This window comes from Mustela erminea, chromosome 4, assembly GCF_009829155.1.
Source record: "Mustela erminea isolate mMusErm1 chromosome 4, mMusErm1.Pri, whole genome shotgun sequence".
Classification (NCBI taxonomy): Eukaryota; Metazoa; Chordata; class Mammalia; order Carnivora; family Mustelidae; genus Mustela; species Mustela erminea.
In genome coordinates, this window is record NC_045617.1 from 118,193,014 (window position 1) to 118,213,684 (window position 20,671).

Genomic DNA, 20,671 nt, shown 5'->3' on the forward strand with positions numbered 1-20,671 from the left:
TTCGAACATTTTCTTTTATCTTCTATTTACAGACTTCTGCTTCTTAGGTAAAAGCAACCTGTTGTCTAATACCTGCTATATGTCAGGCACTGTATTGGGTTTTGTACATTATAGATTACCTTTTATAAAGGAAGTATTGGCTACATTTTATGGATGAGGAAACTAAAGATCAGAGATAATTAATAATTTGTCTAGGGTTCATAAAGATTGTAAATTATTTATAAATTATTATTATAAATTAAGAAAAATAGTTTTATGGCCTTTGTGATTAATTTGGCCCTCATTACTCTATGGGGTTCACATGGAAACTTTGGCTCAAGGGTGTGAATACTTGTCAGGGCTTAAGGAGGATTTAGTATATAGTTCCCAGGTCTTCTCCACATTTCCAGAGTAAGTTAGCAGTGAAGTGGGGTTAATGTTGGTGAAGCGACTCTTAGGTTGTTGGGTAAATATCAGTGTTCCTCAAGGAGTTCTTGCCTGCTGGGAGAGGCACACTTCTTAAGAACACTAAGGACACTTGACTCTTGGGAAGCAGTAAGGAGCATGAGTATCACCATTTTAGTCTTGATACCAGCAGTAACGTGCCTCCTTCCAATAATGGAATAACCTCTTACAGAATTGCGTAGGAGAAATGTACCCCTGCACTGTGATGGTTCCTTCTAAGTCAGAGGCATTCTGGTTGTGAAGTAAGCTAAGGTGAAGTGATAGTGTGATCAGCACGTGCTGAGGAAAGTTTCTCCCCTTGAAGTAGCTCTTGTTAGTTTGTTAGTAGTTCACAATGGTCACTGGGGTCATTGCACTTGTACATTAAATACTTACACATTGTCCATTTAGTTTCTCAGAGATTAGAAATGGAATTTTTCTTATAGATTTTTTAAAGATTTATTTTAGAGAGAGAGGGCAGGTGCGTGGGGGGAGGCAGAGAGAGAAAGAGAGAGAGAATCTCAAGCAGACTCCCCACTAAGCAGGGAGCCTGAGGTAGGGACTTGATCTCACAACCCTGAGATCACAACTGGAGCCAAAACCAGGAGTTGGATGCTTAACTGACTGTGTCACCTAGGCATCCCTGGAACTTTCCTGATTAAAGCTCCTAAACCATAATATGTCCCATATGTTAGAAAACTTACTGGGTGCGCTCTATAAACCACACTATTTCCTAAAACTTTTTTTTTTTTTTTTAAAGATTTTATTTATTTATTTGACAGACAGAGATCACAAGCAGGCAGAGAGGCAGGCAGAGAGAGAGAGAGGAGGAAGCAGGCTCCCTGCTGAGCAGAGAGCCCGATGCGGGACTCGATCCCAGGACCCTGAGATCATGACCTGAGCCGAAGGCAGAGGCTTAACCCTCTGAGCCACCCAGGCGCCCTTCCTAAAACTTTTTAAAGTTCTTCTTCCACCTCCTCCAGTTATGAGTGTCCTTCTTAGCCAGGTGATGCTGGACTGTCCCTCCTCATCCTTCTGTATTTTAACTGGTCAGTGTTGTAAAAGCAGCTCTGGTTTCACATAGACTTCCTCTAAATTCCACTCTGTCTTCCATTTAGGTGCTGTTTTACTCGGCACTTCTGCCCTTTCTCTTTCCCTCTTGCCTATTGAACCAACCTTTTTTGCTTTTTTTTTTTTTTTTTAAATTGAAGAATAAATAACATACTGTTGTTTTAGTTTGAGGTGTACAACATAGTAATTTGATATTTATATACGGTATGAAATGGTTAGCACAGTGAGTCTGGTTGCCATCTGTCACCATACAAAGTTGCTGCAACATTATTGATCATGTTCTGTATGTTGTACGTAACATCCCTCTGTGTTATTTATTACTGGAAGATTCTACCTCTTAACCCCTTTGCCTGTCTTGTCCATCCCTCCACTACCCTCCCCTTTGGCACCCATGAGTTCTTTGTATCTGTGAGTCTGTTCTGTTTTCTTTGTTAAATTGTTTCATTTTTAGATTCCACATATAAATGAAATTATATGGTACTTGTCGTTGACTTATTTCACTTAGCATGGTACCCTCTAGGTCTATCCACACTATTGCAGATGGCAAGATTTCATTCTTTTTTTTTTTTTTTTTTTTTTTTTTTTGGTATGGCTGAGAAATTGTGTGTGTGTGTGTGTGTGTGTGTGTGTGTGTACACACATACACCACATCTTCTTTACCCATTCTTCTGTTGATCAACTTGGCCATTATAAATAATGCTACAGTGAACATAGGGGTGTTTATGTCTTTCCAAATTAATTTTTCTTTTGGATGAATACCTCCTAGATGGTATGGGAGTTCTAGTTTTAATTTTGTGAAGCACCTTCATATTGTTTTCCTTAGTGGCTGCACCAATTTACATTCCCAGCAGTGTATAATGGTTCCCTTTTCTCCACATCCTCATCAAAACTTGGTATTTCTTGGGGTACCTGGCTGGCTCAGTCAGTAGAGCATGTGACTTCCTCTTGGGGTCATGACTTTGAGCCCCATATTGGGCATGGAGCCTATTTAGAAAACAAACAAAAACACCTTGATATTTCTTGTCTTTTTGATACTGGCCATTGTGACAGGTGTGTGATGGTATTACATTGTGGTTTGGATTTGGATTTTCCTGATGATTGATGATACTGAGCATCTTTTCATGCGTCTCCTGGCCATCTGGATGTCATCTTTGGAAAAATGTCTATTTAGTTGACCTTATATTAGAACTTCTCTTTAAATGTTCGACTCAAAATTTGCTTCATTTGCTTCTAGAAGATCCTCAATAAGGCAGTCTGTGTTTCAATTCTGGTCTGTAGAATTCTGTAATATCAGAAATAAGAGTAGGCCTTGAGAACAACAGATTTCTTTTGGATGAAGAAATGCTAGCCTAAGCTGATTGTGACTTGTGTGGGAAATGTTTTCATTTTTATTATTATTTTTTAAAATACTTTATTTTATTTTAAAGATTTTATTTATTTATTTGACAAACAGAGATCACAAGTAGGTGTCGGGGGGGGAGGAGAAGCAGGCTCCCCATGGAGCAGAGAGCCCGATGCAGGGCTCGATCCCAGGACCCTGGTATCATGACCTGAGCCGAAGGCAGAGGCTTTAACCCACTGAGCCACCCAGGTGCCCCGAAATGTTTTTATTTTTAGAAGGACATTTCAAATGTAAATGAATTTGAAATCCTTAAATATCTTTATGTTGTAAGGTTTTATATCAAGTCTATAAGGTGATGTGCTATTTTAGCTTGAGAGAAGGAAAACCTGCTCTTGGTAGTAGTGCTACCAGATGGTGGTAATTATTTGGTGGTTGTGTCTAGGTAGTTTCACATGAGTCAAAGGCAATGTGAAATGGCTGTACTAGTCAGATTAACCCTCTAAAATGCACGTATGTGTGTCATGAACCTGTTCACAGCATAGAAAATCAAGAAATCAGACGAAACAGTGATAAGTATGTAAAAGGTAGTAAATAAAATACTTGCATGTCCGAGTATGAATCATCAGATGTTGTAACTGATTTGAAATCCAACTGTGAGTAGTTTTAATGTGTGGTGTTAGTGCTAGCAGTTTGCTTCATAATTAGTTTTATTATTTGATAGAAGGGAAAGTATAATTTGAAAGCAGCATCTTTTTTTTCTGTGGTAGCAAAAACCCTTTTGTTAACAGAAACTTCTTTAATCTGGAATGTTAGATTTCAAGGATTCAAAATTTAGAGGTCGCTCCTTAAAAATACTTTTAACCAAATATAATTCTTTCTTAACATATAAATATTCTTCTTGGTTAATAGAAAAGAAATATTTCTAAAATCCCTGACAAGTTTAAAGATTAACTATTCAAACATAATTTGCTTTTAAGAAATATGTATATAGAATCCTTAACTTTTGTGCATATGCATTGGTAAGGGCTGTAGCTGGGGCTGGATCTACTTAAAAAGTGCTTAGTTACTTAGTATAGCCCCATCATAGTAAAACATAAAAACTGCATTTCTGCGATTCTTGGGTGATAGTGATTTTAATATGCATCATTGGCTTAATGATTACCTTCCTTGCAGGAAGAGAGGTAGAGCCATTATATTAAATGAACATATTTGGTCATATGATTCTTTTCATTTCTAAAATAATAAAAATGAGGAAAAAGAACAATGGAGGTGTATGTACATTTCCCCTTCACAAAAAAATGTGCACATGTATGCTGAATTGCTTCACCTGAGAAATTCTTAAGGTTTTATGGAATTAAACCTTAAGTTTAATGGAAGTTTTAGGAAGTGCAGTATAGTGTACAGTTTGTACTGAAGCAGGCCAGATCATATCTTTGATAAAAGTAAGGAAGCAGGAGTAATTGCTTTCCATTCAAATCATGGTGAATACCTAATTTATCAGTATGTGCTATAAATTTACTGAAAATTGTGTGTGACAGACTGATGATTAGCATCAAAAATGATTAATGTATTGGTCTCTTAAGCTTTGTCTGATATCTTAGTTTTTCAGATGCAATCCCTTAGTTACTGCCAAGAATGTGGTCATTACTTTATTTTTAGAAACCTCCCATTAGTCTTGTAGTTAAGGTGGAACTCTTTGAGGAGGATGTCTTCTTACTGAAAAGCAAATGCATTCTGTTTCTGTAATGAAGCTTTGACACTAGCCCCATAGTGTCGAAGGGGTTTTTTCTTGAAATGGCAAAGATATTTATCAGTTAGAAATTAGTTCATTCTGTAATCTTTATACTTTTTTTTAAAGCTCTCTTTATTTTTCTCCTTTTATCTTTAAAGAGCTTATGTTTCCCTTTCTTTATAAAGAGAATGCCAATGTTGGATGTTCGGATTTTAGAAAAGGATGCTTTGTGTACCTGTTAACCTCTGGATTTCGCTTTGTAGTGATCCGTGTCCTTGCAGTGACCTCTTGATTTCCTTTTTTAAAAAAGATTTATTTATTTATTTGTGAGAAAAAGAGAACAAGTAGGAGGGACAGAGGGAGAGGGAGAGAGAATCCCAAGCAGACTCTGAATTGAGCTTGGAACCCAGCACAGGGCTCAGTCCCACAACCCTGAGATCAGGGGCTGAGCCAAAATGAAGAGTTAGACACTCAACCAACTGTGTACCCGGGCGCCCACTTCTTGACTTCTAAGAGTTTTGCTTGTACTTGGTTTTGAGACCAATTGAATTCTAAAGTGATTTAGGGTGTGGCTTAGTAACCACTTCAAAGTCATTCTTCCTTTTTAGTTTTAGTTTCTCTCTTTTTTTTCAAGATTTTATTTATTTATTTGACAGAGAGAGATCACAGGTAGGCAGAGAGGCAGGCAGAGAGAGAGGAAGGGAAGCAGGCTCCCTGCTGAGCAGAGAGCCTGATGCGGGGCTCTATCCCAGGACCCTGAGATCATGACCTGAGTCGAAGGCAGAGGCTTTAACCCACGGAGCCACCCAGGCACCCTTTAGTTTCTCTTTTATGTTTAGAAATCAGAAGTGATTAAGAAAGCAGATCCTATTTCTGACTGAGTCTTATTTGAGGACTTTTAAAATGTTTAATAATAGGGGCATCTGAGTGGCTCAGTCGGTTGAGCATCTGCCTTCAGCTCAGGTCATGGTCCCAGTGTCCCTGCTTGGCAGGCAGTCTGCTTCTCCCTCCCCCTGGTCTTGTGCTCTTGCTCTCTCTCTCCCCGCCCCCTCAAATAAATAAAATCTTTTTTTAAATGTTTAATAGTACATTTTATGTTAGTATAGCCAAAATAGGATCATTTCAGCATTTTGGGTAATCAGTAGCTATATGTGGCCAGTAGCCTGCCTCACTGGACCAGGCAGCTCTATAAGCTCTAACATGTTGTACTATTGTTTTTTCTTTTAAGAAATTGTATAGCTTGGTGGTGTTCTTTTAAGGAATTTTTCAGTGAAACCATCCGGGAGGGTTCTTTTTTGGGAATTTAAAATTACTAATTCAGTTTATTTTCATAGTTCTAGATTTGTTCAAGTTATCCGTCTTGGATGACTTTGGGTAATGTCAAGGAATTGGTCGTTTTCACTAAATTGTCAAATTTTTGCGTGTGGAGTTGTTTGTAGTACCCTTTGTTGTTTTAATGCTTTCTTTGTGGTGATAATCTTTTCTCTCTTTCTTTCTTTCTTTCTTTCTTTTTTTTTAAAGATTTTATTTATTTATTTGAGAGAGAGAAAGAGAGAGGAGCGTGCACATGAGCGCATGCACCTGGGGGGAGGAGCGGAGGGAGAAGGACAAGCAGAGCACAGAGCCCAGTGTGGGGCTCAATCCTAGAACCCTGAGATCATGACTGGAGCCAAAATCAAGGTTGGGTGCTTACCAGCTGAGCCACCTAGACATCCCTCTTCTCTCATTCTTGATGTTTTGTGTTTCTTTCTCCTTTTTTCTTGATAGATTTCTTAATGTTACTGTTCTTTTCAGAAAATCAGCCTTTACTTTCATTGACTTTTCTTTGTTTTCAGTTATATGGATTTCTGCTTTTAATTTTATTCATCCTACTTGATACAGGTTTATTTTATTCTTTTTTTTTTTTTTTAAGATTATATGTATTTATTTGACAGAGCAAGATAGCACAAGCAGGGGAAGCAGCAGAGGGAGAGGGAGAAGCAGGCAGCCCCCTCAGCAGGGAGCCTGATGTGAATGGGGGCTCAGTTCCAGGACCCTGGGATCATGACCTGAGGCAAAGACAGATGCTAAACCAACTGAGCCACCCAGGTGCCCCTGGGTTTATTTTCTTTGTCCAAGTTTCTTAAGATGGAAGTTAATGTTGACCTGAGACCTTTCTTTTATAACGTAGATGTTTAGTACTATTTTCTTAGCCTGTTTGGGCTGCTATAACAAAATGTTTTGGATTAGATGGGTGGTAAACAACAGCAGTTCATTTCCCACAGTTCTAGAGTCTGGGAAATCTAAGATCAGGACTCCCAACAGATTTGACATCTGGTGAGGGGCTGTTTCCTAGATCACAGAAGGCTGTCTTCTATGTTCTCACCAGGCAGAAAGGGTAAGGGAGCTTGCTGGGTGGTTTTGTTTTTTGTTTTTATTATAGGGGCAGTAATCCCATTCTTGAGGGCTCTACTCTCATAACCTAATTAGGACTCCACCTCCAAATACAATCACACTGGAGATTCGGTCTCCGTTGTAAGAATTTGGGGGTGCAGGCACAGAAGCACTTATTTTATAGCAACTGTAAATTTCCCTCTAAGCGCTACTTTTAGCTACATAGCCCAGATTTTGAAATATTGTATTTTTATTTTCACTGAGTTGAAAATATTTTCTAATTTCCCTTGAGATTCCCTGTTTGAGTCATGGGTTATATAGAAGCACGTTTTTAAATTTCCGAATGGCAGTTTTTCTGTTATCTTGTTTAATCATTTCCAGTTTCATTCCATTATGGTCAGGGAGCACAAGTTTATATGATTTCGGTTATTTTAAATTTAAAATGTTTTTGACCCAGGAGATACAGTCTGTCTTGTTGGTGAATATTTCATGCGTACTTTAAAAGAGTGTTATTTTGTTGTTGTGAGTGATGTGTTATATAAATGTCCATTAGATCCAGTTGGTTGAGGACAGTGAATTTCTCTGTCTTTATTATTTGCTTCTTTGTTTGGTCTAATAGTGTTCTATCTGTTACTGAAAAAGAGGTGTTGACATCAACTACAGCTTTCAATTTGCGGGTTTTTTTTTTTTTTTTTTTTTTCAGTTCTATCAGGGGTTGGTCCATACATTTTGAAACTCAGTTGTTAGGTGCGTGCACATTTAAAATTATGTCTCCTAAGTGAATGACCCATTTATTATTGTGTGATGTCCCCCTTTCCTTGGTAATTCTCTTCGCTCTGAAGTCTACTTTGTATGATACTAATATAGCCATTCTAGCTTTCTTTGATTGTTGTTTGCATGATATATTCTTTTCCAGCCTTTTACTTTCAACCTACCTGTGTCTTATATATGACAGTTTCTTAGAGACAGCATATAATTGGGTCATTTTTTTTCTCCAGTCTGATAATCTCTGTCTTCTAATTGGTAGGTTTAGACTACTCACATTTAGTGTAATTACTGATACATTTAAATTTAGTTCAACCATTTTATTTGTATTCTCTTTGTTCTCTTATTTGAGGAACTTTTAAGTCTATTATGTTAGTAAACTTATTAGTTATTTGCAGTTAAATTCTTTTAAAAGTGTGTTTTTTCTGGGGCACCTGGATGACTCAGTAAATTAAGCGTATACCTTCAGCTCAGGTCATGATCCCCGGGTCCTGGGATCGAGTCCCGCCTTGGGGTCCCTGCTAAGCAGAGAGTCTGCTTCTCCTCTTTCTTCCTCTGCTGTTCTCCCAGCTTATATACTCTCTCTCTCTCTCTCTCAAATAAATAAGTAAATAAAACCTAAAAAAGAAGTATATATTTTTCTGACAATAACAGAAATATAGAACTTAGAGAATACAAAAAGTATAAAGAACAAAAAACATTTACTTTTCTATATTGATACAAACACTGTTAATGTAGATCCAGTATTAAAAACAAAAAAAAATTTTTTTAGTTTGACATTATGCTGCATATAGTTGTGTAAACTATTGTTTTTCCTACTCAGTAACATTTTAGTATCTTTCCCCATTATTAAATACTTTCAAAAACAAAATTTTTAGTAGTTGAATACCATTTCATTAGATTACTATTAATGGAAATATTGTAGATAGTTCTTTCTCTTTCTTTCTTTTTTTTTTTTTTAAGAGTGGGAGAGAGACAGAGATAGGCAGGGAGTAGGAGAGGGAGAGGTAGAGAGAGAGAGAGAGAATCTTAAGCAGGCTCCATACCCAGCTGAGAGCCCTACATGACCCAGAAGTCATGACCAGAGCCAAAAACAGTACCCAGTAAACAGTCACTCACTATTGTCATAGCCTCTGGAAACCAATAATGTGCTTTCTATCTCTGTGGGTCGTTAATTCTTTTTGCTGAGGTGGGGCAAAGTGTATAAATAGTGACCAAATAATAAATGTATTAGACAACCATCTGAGAAGTAGAATCTGGACTGCTTGCTAAGAATGAATAAACTATTCTTATTTGGCTCATTTATAGTTAAATTCATGAATTTTTTTTAGTAAAATAGGGCAAGAGAGTAGTAGCATGAGCTCTGAAGTCATATCATCTGGGTTTGACTTCTAGTTAATAGTAATTAGCAATGTGATCTTTAGGAAATTATTTTATCTTTCAGTGACTTGGGTTTTTTTAATCTATAAAATAAGGAAAACTACCTACTTTATAGCATTTTGAGGGAATTAAAGGAGTTAATGCATATAAAAGTTTATAGAACAGCATCTGGCATGATAAGTCCTGATTAAGTGTTAGATGCTATTATTATTTTAGCTTTTTTTCTTTTTATTAAAACATCTGACTATATTGTGAAATCATGTACAGTAATTACTCTTCAACTGTTAACTTGTTTTGTATTAACTTCTTAGTAAAGGTTCCTTAAGGCTTTTGTCACCTCAGACATGCTAGTGTCTGGTGTTTTTTGTTTGTGTGTTTGTTTGTTTGTTTGTTTGTTTGTTTTTTGGAGTTCTAGTGGGATCTTGGTGGTGGAGTCAAAGATTCTAGGTCCTACAATCAGGAAGGTGTTGAACATTTGTGTAGAGTACCCAGGGTGGAAGAATAGTCAGCTTAATGTAAAGGAAGGCCTAAAATCTATACTCTAAGCTTCTACCTTAAGAAACTAGAAAAAGAAGAGCAAATTAAATCCAAAGTAAGTAGAAGAAGAAGAAAAATAAAAATTAGAGCAGGAATCAATGAAATTACAAACAAAATCAGTAGAGAAAATTGGCAAAACCAAAAAGTGGTTCTTTGAAAGATCAGTTAAATCAGTAAGCCTCTGGGGTGCCTGGGCGGCTTAGCTGGTTAAACATCTACCTTCAGCTCAGGTCATGATCCCAGGGTCCTGGAATCAAGCTCTGTGTTGGGCTCCCTGCTCCAGAGGGAGCCTCTTTCTCCCTCTCCCACTTTCCCTGCTTGTGCTGTCCCTCTGTCAAATAAGTAAAATCTTTTTTAAAAAAATTAATAAGCCTCTAGATTGGCTTATTAAGAAAAAAAAGAAGACACAAATTACTAAACTAAGAAATGAAAGAAGGAACATTACTACAGATCCCATGGACTTTAAAAGGATAATAAAGGCATATTATGAGCAACTCTGTGCCTAGTTGTAATGGACCAGTTCCTCAAAGGATACAATCTGCCAAAGCTTAACACAGGAAGAAATAGAAAGCATGAATATGCTTTTATCTATTAAACAAATTGAATCAACAATAACCTTACAAAACAGAAAACACCAGGCTCAGATGAGTTTACTGGGAATTCTGCCAAACACTTAAGAAAGAAATTATACTACTTTTCTGGAATCTCTTCCAGAAGACAGAAACAGAATTCCTAACTCATTCTGTAAGACCAACATTATGCTGATACTCAAAGCAGAGGTATTACAAGAAAACACAGACTGTTATCTTTCAAGAACATAGATGCTGATATTCTTTTTTTCTTTTTAAGATTTTATTTATTTATTTGACAGAGCAGGGGGAGGGGCAGAGAGAGAGGCAGACTGCATGCTGAGCCGGGACCCCGACCCGGGACTCAATCCCAGGACCCTGAGGTCATGACCTGAGCAGAAGACAGATGCGTAACCAACTGAGCCACCCAGGTGCCCCTAAATGCTAATATTTTTAACAAAATAGCAGCAAACCCAATCCAATAATATATAATAATAAGTATACATACTATGATAAGAGGAATTTATATCACATACACAAGACTGATTCACCATTAAAAAATCAATTAATGTAATCCATCACCTCAATAGGGTAAGAAGAAAAATGACCTGTTCTTATCAATAGATGCAGGAAAACCATTTGTCAAAATCCAGCACCCATTCATGGTTAAACTACTGGAAAGCTACAGAGAGGAATTTGCTCTACTTGATAAAGAATATCTATAAAAACCCTTCAGCTAGCATCATAATGGTGAGAAATTAGAAACTTTCCCTCTAAAATCAGAAATAAGGCAAGGAAAAGTCCACTGCTTTTCAGCATCATACTGGAAGTTCTAACTAATGTGATAAAACAATTAAAAGAAAGAAGGTATGTAGGTTAGGAAAGAAGAACTAAAACTGTGCTTTTTGCAGATGACATGATTATATAGAGAATCTGAAAAAATGGCAAAAACTCCTGGAACTAATAAGCAGTTATAACAAGGTTGCAAGACACAAAGTTAATATGTAAAAGTCAACCACTTTCCGGCGTACTAGCAGTGAACAACTTGAATTTGAAATTAAAGGCATATTACTGTTTATGTTAGGATCCCCCCCAAAATTAAATACCTAAGTATAAATCTATCACAATATGAACAAGATTTACATGAGGAGGAGAACACAGCTCTGATGAAAGAAATCAAAGAATTAAGTAAGTAGAGAGATAGGAAGACAATACTTTCAAGATGCTATTTCTTCCCAGCTTCATCTATAGCTTCAGCACATCCCCAGTCAAAATTCCAGCAAGCTTTTGTGTGGATATCAACTGATTGATTCTAAATTTTATATGAAGATAAAAGACCCAGAGTAGCCAACTCATATTGGAGAGAGAAGTGGAGAAATTACATTCCCTGACTTCAGGACTTACTATACAAAGCTATATGGATCAAGACCATTTGGTATTGGTGAAAGAATAAAGAAATAGATCAGTAGAACAGAATAGAAAGTCCAGAAGTGGATACAAGTATAGTCAGCTGATCTTTGTTAAAGAAGCAGAGACAATGGAGAAAAGATAGTCTTTTCAACAAATGGTGCTGAGTCAACTAAGTATCTACATGCAAAGAAATGAATCTAGACACAGACCTTATATTCTTCCCCAAAATTAACTCAAAATGGATCATAAACCTAAATGTAGACATCATACGAAAGAAGATATACAGATAGCAAATAAGCATATGAAAAGATTTTCATTATCATGTCATTAGAGAATTGCAAATTAAATTAAAGCAAGTTACTACTATGCACCTATTAGATGCCCCAAGTCCTGAATATTGACAGCACCAAGTGCTGGCAAGGATGTGGAGCCACAGGAACTCTCCTTTATTGTGGGTGTGAATGTAAGATGGTACATTCATTTTGGAAGACAGTTTGGGAGTTTCTTATAAAACTAAAATACTTGTGGGGCGCCTGGGTGGCTCAGTGGGTTAAGCCTCTGCCTTCGGCTCAGGTCATGGTCTCAGGGTCCTGGGATCGAGTCCCGCATCGGGCTCTCTGCTCAGCAGGGAGCCTGCTTCCCTTCCTCTCTCTCTCTGCCTGCCTCTCTGCTTACTTGTGATCTCTGTCTGTCAAATAAATAAATAAAATCCTAAAAAAAAAAAAAAAAACACTTTTGCTGTGTTTATAGCTTTTTAAAAAATATATTTTATTTATTTATTTATTTGACAGAGGTAGAGATCACAAGTAGGCAAAGAGGTAGGCAGAGAGAGAGGAGAGAGAAGCAGGCTCCCTGCTGAGCAGAGAGCCCAGTTTGGGGCTCAATCCCAGGACCCTGGAATCATGACCTGAGCTTAAGGCAGAGGCTTTAACCCACTGAGCCACCCAGGTACCCCATTTATAACTTTTATTTGTAATTGCAAACACTTGGAAGCAACCAAGATGTCTATCAGTAGGTACATGGATAAATAAACTGAGGTACATCCAGGCAGTGGAATACTTCTGCACTAAAAAGAAGTGAGCTTTCAGTCCATGAAAAGGCATGAAGAAACATTAAGTGCCTATGTCTAAGTAAAAGAAGCCGATTTAAAAAGGCTGCATCCTGGGGCACCTGGGTGGCTCAGTGGGTTAGGCCTCTGCCTTCAGCTTGGGTCGTGATCTCGGGGTCCTGGGATCGAGCCCTGCATCAGGCTCCCTGCTCAGCGGGGAGTCTGCTTCCCTCTCCTCTCTCTCTGCCTACTTGTGATTCTGTCAAATAAATAAACAAAATCTTAAAAAAAAAAAAAAAAAGACTACATCCTGTATGATTCTTATATGACATTCTGGAAAAGGCAGAACTGGAGACAATAAAAAGATCAGTGGTGGCCAGGGATTGGGGGAGGGAGGGGGAAGGAATAGGTGGAACACAGGACTTTTAGGGTGGTGAAATTATTCTGTGTGATACCATAGTGGTGAATACATGTCATTATGCTTTTATCAACACCCATGGAGTGTACAACCCCAAGATTGACCTCTAATAACTGTGGACTTGGGTCATAACGATGTGCCTGTGTGGGTTCATTGATTATAACAAAGACTTACTATACGAAGCTATATAGAAAACTTACTGTATAAATACTTACTATATAAAGCTATATAAACTTTGGTGTGGGATGTCGATAGAGGGAGGAACTTGTACATTCGTGGCAGAGTGTATACATGCCTCTTCTCAATTTTGCTGTGAACCTAAAAACTGCTTTACAAATAAATTCTTGAAAAATAATAAAGTCTATTAAAAATACTTCTCAATAATAAACATTAAGAAATAACTTTCCAGGTTAAATGGTCTGAATAGGGCATTTCCCTATTCAGTGTTTTAACTGAATAGATTCAGCATGGTGATAGGGGAAAGGCGCATTTCCAAACTGCAGTAAAGAAGCAAGTAAAGTCTGGTTCAGTGTGACTTGTCCAGTTTGGCCTGCATGGGTCAGGGTTCTGTGTGGGAAAGAATGGGAAGTGGATTAGAGGTGATAGTACTCTAAGGAATATTTCTGGAAGAGAGATGAGTAGCAGGCCATCATGGCCCAGACTAAGGGGCCTAGGAGGGACATCTCTATTTGCTGTGTACCTCGGAGGTGAGTGAGTGGGGAGATGGACTTTCTTTTGTAGAGTTGAGAAGTCCAGATTGTCTTGAGTGAGCCCTAAGATGCCACGTGTGTGGATTTTGCTATACCTACTTCAGTTTAGAGATGAGAGTACTCATTCATTTCTCCAAAGCTCTGTGTCCAGATTTGAGCCAAGAAGAGAATTTGGCCTATTAAGAGGCAGTGATGGAAATGAAGAGGAGGACAGGGTGCTCGTGTGAGTTGTGCCAGACCAAAGAAACGAAGGAGAAAGTGAAAAATGAGCAGAGGAGGAGAATGAAGAAATATTTAGGAAGTTCTGCTTTGTCACTGTCTCTGACTCTGACTTGTCAGTGACTGTGATGTCTGTAATGTAATTCTCTTTGGAGAGAACCATGAGGGGGAGGGGTTTTGTTTTGCTAGTTTTTGCACTGGCCCTGCTTGGATGGTGATGTTGACTGGCAGCGGTTTCTCTGAAGCCAGAAACAAAGCCTGTCCTCTTTTAGGAGGAGGGGGAAGGGAGGTCAGAGTTAATGTAGTATATTACCAGATCTCTGGGACAGAAAAGCTTTCACCAGGAGTAACCAATTACCATCAGCACTGCTGTTTTGTACGTTTTGTCCATAAATTATGTCAAAGATAAGGTTTGACTTTTTAAAAAAGACAAATGGAGCTTATGTCTTGTTGTTATGCCTTTAAATATTCAGAACATAAATAGTAACTCCATAGAAAAGTATCAGAGTCCTAAATTAAGCTTCATTTTAGAAGCATGTGTACAAAGAGGAATGGCCTTTTTAAAAAAAAGGTATTTAAGTTTGAATTAGGTAAACCAGTTGGTAGTCTAAAATTTGACTTTCTGATGAACTAAGTACTTACTTGGAAGTACTTCTGCTTAAATACTCTATTTTAAATTACCCTTTGATAAAAATACTGTAAGTGTCAAGAAGTTCCAAGTGTGTCCCAGTCAGACTGGTTGAGAAATTCAGCAGTAGTAGTGAAAGGATAGGAACACCAGCCATCTTTCTACCTATTTGCATATAAAATGGATAATATTTAAATATGAAGTCCTTTTATCCAGTGTTATACTTAAGTGCTTTTCAACATAACTGCCAAAATGATTGTTAAAATGTCAGTTTAATCTGTATATTTTTATGCCAGTTGCGTAAGTTTGGCTATTTATGTGCTATAGCTATAGTTTTAATTCCCTGCAATATTCTTAAACCTGATTGTACTTAAATTTAAATTAGTGTTTTAAGTTGCTTCATTATACTTGCAATCTATCTTAATGTTCTTCGGTTGTGCTATTACCTACTCAGATTATGCTTTATTAATAGTCTGTAGAAGTTTAAATAATGAGGATGTTAATATTTCCATCTTTAGTGCCAGGAATAGTCTCCCTTAACTATTACCTATTTCCTGGTTGATGGAACACTAAAAAATGACCAGGGGTGGGAATGCTGCATAGTGTTTAGGATTAAAAAGAGCTGACTTTTGTTGTTTTTGATTCTGCCACATAATCTATTACTGATTGGCCTTGAACAACTAACTTAAAGTTACTGGGCTTCAGCGTATTTTTTGCTTGTTTGTTTTAGTTATGAAATAGACATAACAGAATTTACCATCTTAACCATTTTTAAGTATACAATTTAGTGGCATTAAGTACATTCACGCTTTTATGCAACTGTCATCACCATCTGCCTCTAGTATTCTTTTTTATCTTGCAAAAGTGAAACTCTGTACCCATGAAATAGTAACTTCTCATTTCTCTCTCCAGCCTTGAATTGACATCACCATCCTATTTTCTGTCTCTATGAATTTGACTCTTCTAGGTACCTCATATAAGTGGTATCCTCTAGTAGACAGTATTTGTCCTTTGTGACTGGCTTATTTCACATAGCATAATATCCTGAAGATGCATCCAAGTTGCATCAGAATTTCCTTCCTTTTTGGGTTGAATAATACTCAATTATATGTATATACCACACTTTTAGAATGCATTCATATATCATTGGACACTTGGATTGCTTCCACCTTTTGGTATTATAAATAATTCTATGAACATGTGTATGGAAATATTTCTTTGGCGAGCCTATTTTTAGTTCTTTTGGGGATCCACCTAGAAGTGGAATTGTTGGACCATATAACACTTTAATTTTTTGAGGAACTGCCATACTGTTTTTCATAGCGGCTGTACCATTTTACCTCCCAGCAACAGTATACAAGAGTTCCAGTTTCTCCACATCCTTGCCAGCACTTGTTATTTTCTTTTCTTTCTTTCTTTTTTTAAATAGTAGCAACCCTAATAGGTAGATGTGAAGTGGTATCTTGTAGTTTTGATTTGCATTTCCCTAATGATTAGTATCTTGAGCATCTTTTCATGTGCTTATTGGCCATTCAGCTTGTCTATTCAAGTTGTTTTTTAATCAGGTTTTTGTTTTTTTTTTTTTTAAAGATTTTATTTGTGAGAGAAATTGAGAATAAGTCCACAAGTGGGTGGAGGGGCAGAGGAAGAGGGAGAAACAGACTCCCCACTGAGCAGGGATGCCTGATGTGGGGCTGTATCCTGACCCAAGCCGAAGCAGACTTAGTCTAATGACTGAGCTAACCAGGCACCCCTTGGTAGGAGTTCTTTAAATATTCTGGGTATTAACCCCTTATGAAATACACAGTTTTCGCATACTTTCTCTATTCTGTGAGTTGCCTCTTCACTCTGTTAATTGTGTCCTTTGATGCACAAAAGTTTTAATTTTGATGTCGCCCAATTTATTTTTTCTTTGGTTGCCTGTGCTTTTTTGTCATATCCAGGAAATGATTTCCAAATCCAGTTTCATGAAGCTTCCTCTCTATATTTTCTTCTAAGAATTTCATAGCTTAGGCTGTGATGTTTAGGTCTTTGACCCATTTTGAGTTAATTTTTGTGTATGGTGTGAGGGTAAGTGTCCAACTTTATTATTTTGCATATGATACTCAGTTTTCTCAACACCATTTGTTGGAAAGACTGTTCTTTCTCCCTTTGAATGGCCTTGCCTGTCTTGTCAGAAATCACTTGACTATATAAATGAGGGCTTGCTTCTGAACTCTCTCTTCTCTTCTGTTGGTCTGTACATCTTTTTAATAATACCACATTGATTTACCACATTGATTTGATTACTGTAATGCTGTAATTTTGAAATCAGAAATTGTGAGACTTCCAGGTTGCTTCTTTTTCAAAATTTTTTTGGCTATTGAAAATTGTTATAGCTTTAGTAATGCTAAGAGCAGTCAAAAGGTTTTGATAGTAGTGATAGCCTGATCCCTCCATTGCAGAGGTCTTCTCTGTCAACCAACCTTTTGCCTAATGGTTTCATTCATTGATGATTGTTGTCTGAATCATTTCATCAGGGGTTACAAAGTGATTATTTTTTTCACATACATTAGCTGGAGTATTTCTGAGATTTTTTTTAAAAAAATGTTTTCTTTATCAACAGTGACATTCTGAAATTTAGTTTTGTAGTAAGGCTAGATTAAATGCTTAATTCTTTACCTTTAATTGTCAGTTTTCAGAGGAAGGAGTTAGTGTTCTAGTTGCTTTCAGGGAAACAAATGAAGAAGGAAAGTTAAAGTTTAGATACCCTTCTTTAGGGTAGAATCCTGAATTCTTAGGTTTCATATATGAAACCTGTTTTAGTTCATTGTAGTTAGGGACCCAGGAATCTGTATTTTTTTACATGTAAGCCACATGACCTTGATGTAGGTGGTCTACAGAGCAGACTGCTGTGAAGTAATATGATTGATTGAAAACTGGTTACTATTTTGTTGTGTTGTCTTCCATACCACAGGTGGTGTTCACTGAGAAGTTAATGCCCAATCTTTATGAAACTATTTCATTTTTGAATTACAACATTAAATGTTAACTTGTTTAAGTCAGGAGGTCTTTTCTGCTTTTTTGTTTCCTGTTGCCGTTATGGTCCTTCAACTATAGTTAGACATAGCCAGTTCTCAGACATTTAATCTTAATATTGACTGACTTCCAATAGGGCAACTTCCATTTTTTTAAAAGATTTTATTTATTCATCAGAGAGAGAAAGCACAAGCAGGGGGAGTGGCAGGCAGTGAGAGAAGCAGGCTCCCTGAGCAAGGAGCCCCATAGAGGACTCGATCCTAAGACCCTGGGGTCGTGACCTGAGCTGAAGGCGGCTCAACAGACTGAGCCACCAGGGTATCCCTTTTTGTTTGTGTTTTAATGCTACTTAAATGGTGCTAAGTAGTTGAACATAAATAATTTGGCATTTAGTGTACATCTATCCATGCCAGTCACCATCCTACAGAATTTATCTCCAGTTCTTTCTCTCTCTCCCTTTGACCTAGGTTTGTTTGCTATTGTTTTCTTTTTTTATTTTCTTCTTTTTTTTTACAATTTTTATTTATTTATTAGAAAGAGACAGTGAGAGCAGGAACTCAAGCAAGGAGTGGAGAGGGAAAGCAGGCTTTCTGCTCAGTAGGGAGCCTGATGTGGGGCTTAATTCCAGGACCCCGGGATCATGACCCCAGCCAAAGGCAGATGCTTAACTGAAACACCTAGAGGCCCCTGTTTTTGTTTTCTTTTTGTTGTTTGTTGTTGTTGTTTTTTTTCAGTATCGAACCTGTTTCTACTATTCCTGAGTCACAGTTTAGGAATGATATATTTAGAGGAGTCTCCCATTACCGCCTCCTTCAGCCAGATACCCATTTTTATTTGTTCATTTAAGGTTTATCTGTACAGCATTGTTTGTTTTGCTTTGTCTTGCAAATACTAGCCAATATATGTAATTTTGATTCTTTTCTTACGCAAGTGTGATAACTATATAGATACTGATCTGCATCTTATTTTTCCCCCCTCACTTAATAATATCTTCTAGAGATCACTGTAGAAATCATTCTATTTTATGGCTGTGGAGTCTCCCCTCAGGTAGATGTGTTATTTTTCCAGCCAGTCACTACTGATGGACATTCAGGTTTCTAAAAATTTCTTGCTCTTGCATATAATATAATGCTGTTATTTTCTCCAGTTTCTTCCCTATTTCACTTCTCTCCTTCATAGCAGAACTCTTTGGAAAATTTTCAATCAGAAATGGCTGTCTCCACCTCTTGATTTCTGGACTCCTAAATTCTTTCCATTGGGCTCCGTCCCCACCGCTCCACTGAAACTGCTCTTTTCAAAACACCAGTGACCTATGTGATGCCACCTCCAATGCTTCGTTCTCACTTTCTCAACCTTACTTGAATTAGTAGCTGCACAGGACCCAGTTGATGACTCTGTCCTCCTTGAAACACTTGTGAGGAGGCTTCTAGAACACCATATACTCCTGGGTTTTCTTTATTCTTGAGGCTGTTCCTTCTCTCTTTTTTTATGACCTCCATTTTATTGAATGAATGCATTCTGCTTTCCCGAGGTAATCAGCTTGCGGCTGGGCCAGCTCAGGCCCCCTGCAGGAGAGGGTGGTCTGCCCAAGCAGGGAAGTAGGAAGGGGTGGAGGCTCTGCATCTGGAAGTTGAAGCTGGGAAGGGGAAGAGAGGAAGGCTTCTCATTTCAAAGGTCACCTGAAACAAGCCCGAAGTCTGACACAACCAGAATTTATTGGTGTAATACGTGAGAGCAGGCTCTCCAGCGGAACTGTGGAATGCCACACAAGAGGGAGGAGGGACGCGGCCTTCGTACGGTTTGGGTTCCTGCTGAAGGATTCTGAGAACGCTCTCAGGGAAATGGTCAGTTTTGGACTGGTTGCTATTTCTGAGGCAGGATTAGAAGGCAGGATTAATTAGGGTTTGGTGCTACTTTGAGACAGGGGCAGTTTAACAACAAACAGTCCTTAGTAATCGATGCTACAAAAAAATGGGTTTGCGGGTATCATTGGTAAGAAAGCAGTAGTCACGCAGAGGGTTGTTAAAGCATTTTGTAGCTGCTACATGACCTTGGGAGAAATCATGTTTTCTCTTACCTTTGTACCTGCCTTTATAAGTGTCTGTCCTTCTAGCCCAGTTGAGGGCAGGGTTTTTTCTTTTTCACTCTGAGCTGATTTTCATCTTTGAGCTCAGATGTTTTTACTCTTTCAGTTCCATGGCACTGATTTCCTGGATTTGGAAGTAGAGATTCTTGTTTCCTAAGACCGAAGCTAATAATTGAGTGGTTTAAGGATCACTGTAGTCCTCCATCCCACCCCCAAATTAACATAAAGGCTCATAATTTTTCAGTAGGGCATGATTCAGGAAAATTGTGAAGTAGGAATAGTTTCTTTGTTGTTGCCATTTCAGCTCTTCTTTCTGAGCCCCTCAATGTATTGGGGGCCCCAGGGACCCTTCACCATCTCATCTCATCCAGGCTTCCACTGCTCTTTCTTAGGCCTTTTTCTTTTCCCCTTTGTGAACTTGAGCCTAGTGATTGATTTGATGAGTTTAAGGTAGCTTAATATATTCCTTTGAAGGTCATTTGCATTTTAAAAGGAAATTCCTGAGGATAATACTGAAACCAAGGAACAAGATTCTAATACATTTGTGGCAAGGTGGGGTGGGTAGGGAACAGGGTTTGAGCAGAGTCAGTGGTTAGCCATCAGTCGTAGCAGCTGAAGAACTGGAGTCTGGCTCTGCCTTCTCCCCACTTAGGTGCTGAGATAGGTGGTGTATTGATAAAGTGAAAGTATCAGAGTGCCTGGGCATTGTCATGGCCGTTTTGTGTTGAGTAAATAATGTGGAAATGTAGACTGGAAGTTGAGACTAGGTAGATTAGTGCTGACAATTGGAAGTGCCTCCTTTTCCCAGTGGTACATACACACTCCTGCCTTGGTAGTTCCAAGAGACAGACACAGGTTGAGACTTCACACTGCTTACTGTCTGGGAATGTTTCAGTCCATAGATTGGCAGTGCTCAAACTCTCCTCTCCAGCCTCTGTCACA

General features: G+C 38.0%; 1 protein-coding gene across 2 annotated transcripts in view; it reads left to right on the plus strand.

The window, feature by feature from the left end:
- The window catches only part of ILRUN (inflammation and lipid regulator with UBA-like and NBR1-like domains), a 90,928-nt gene that overhangs the window by 46,296 nt on the left and 23,961 nt on the right, over positions 1-20,671 (plus strand). The window lies entirely within an intron of this gene.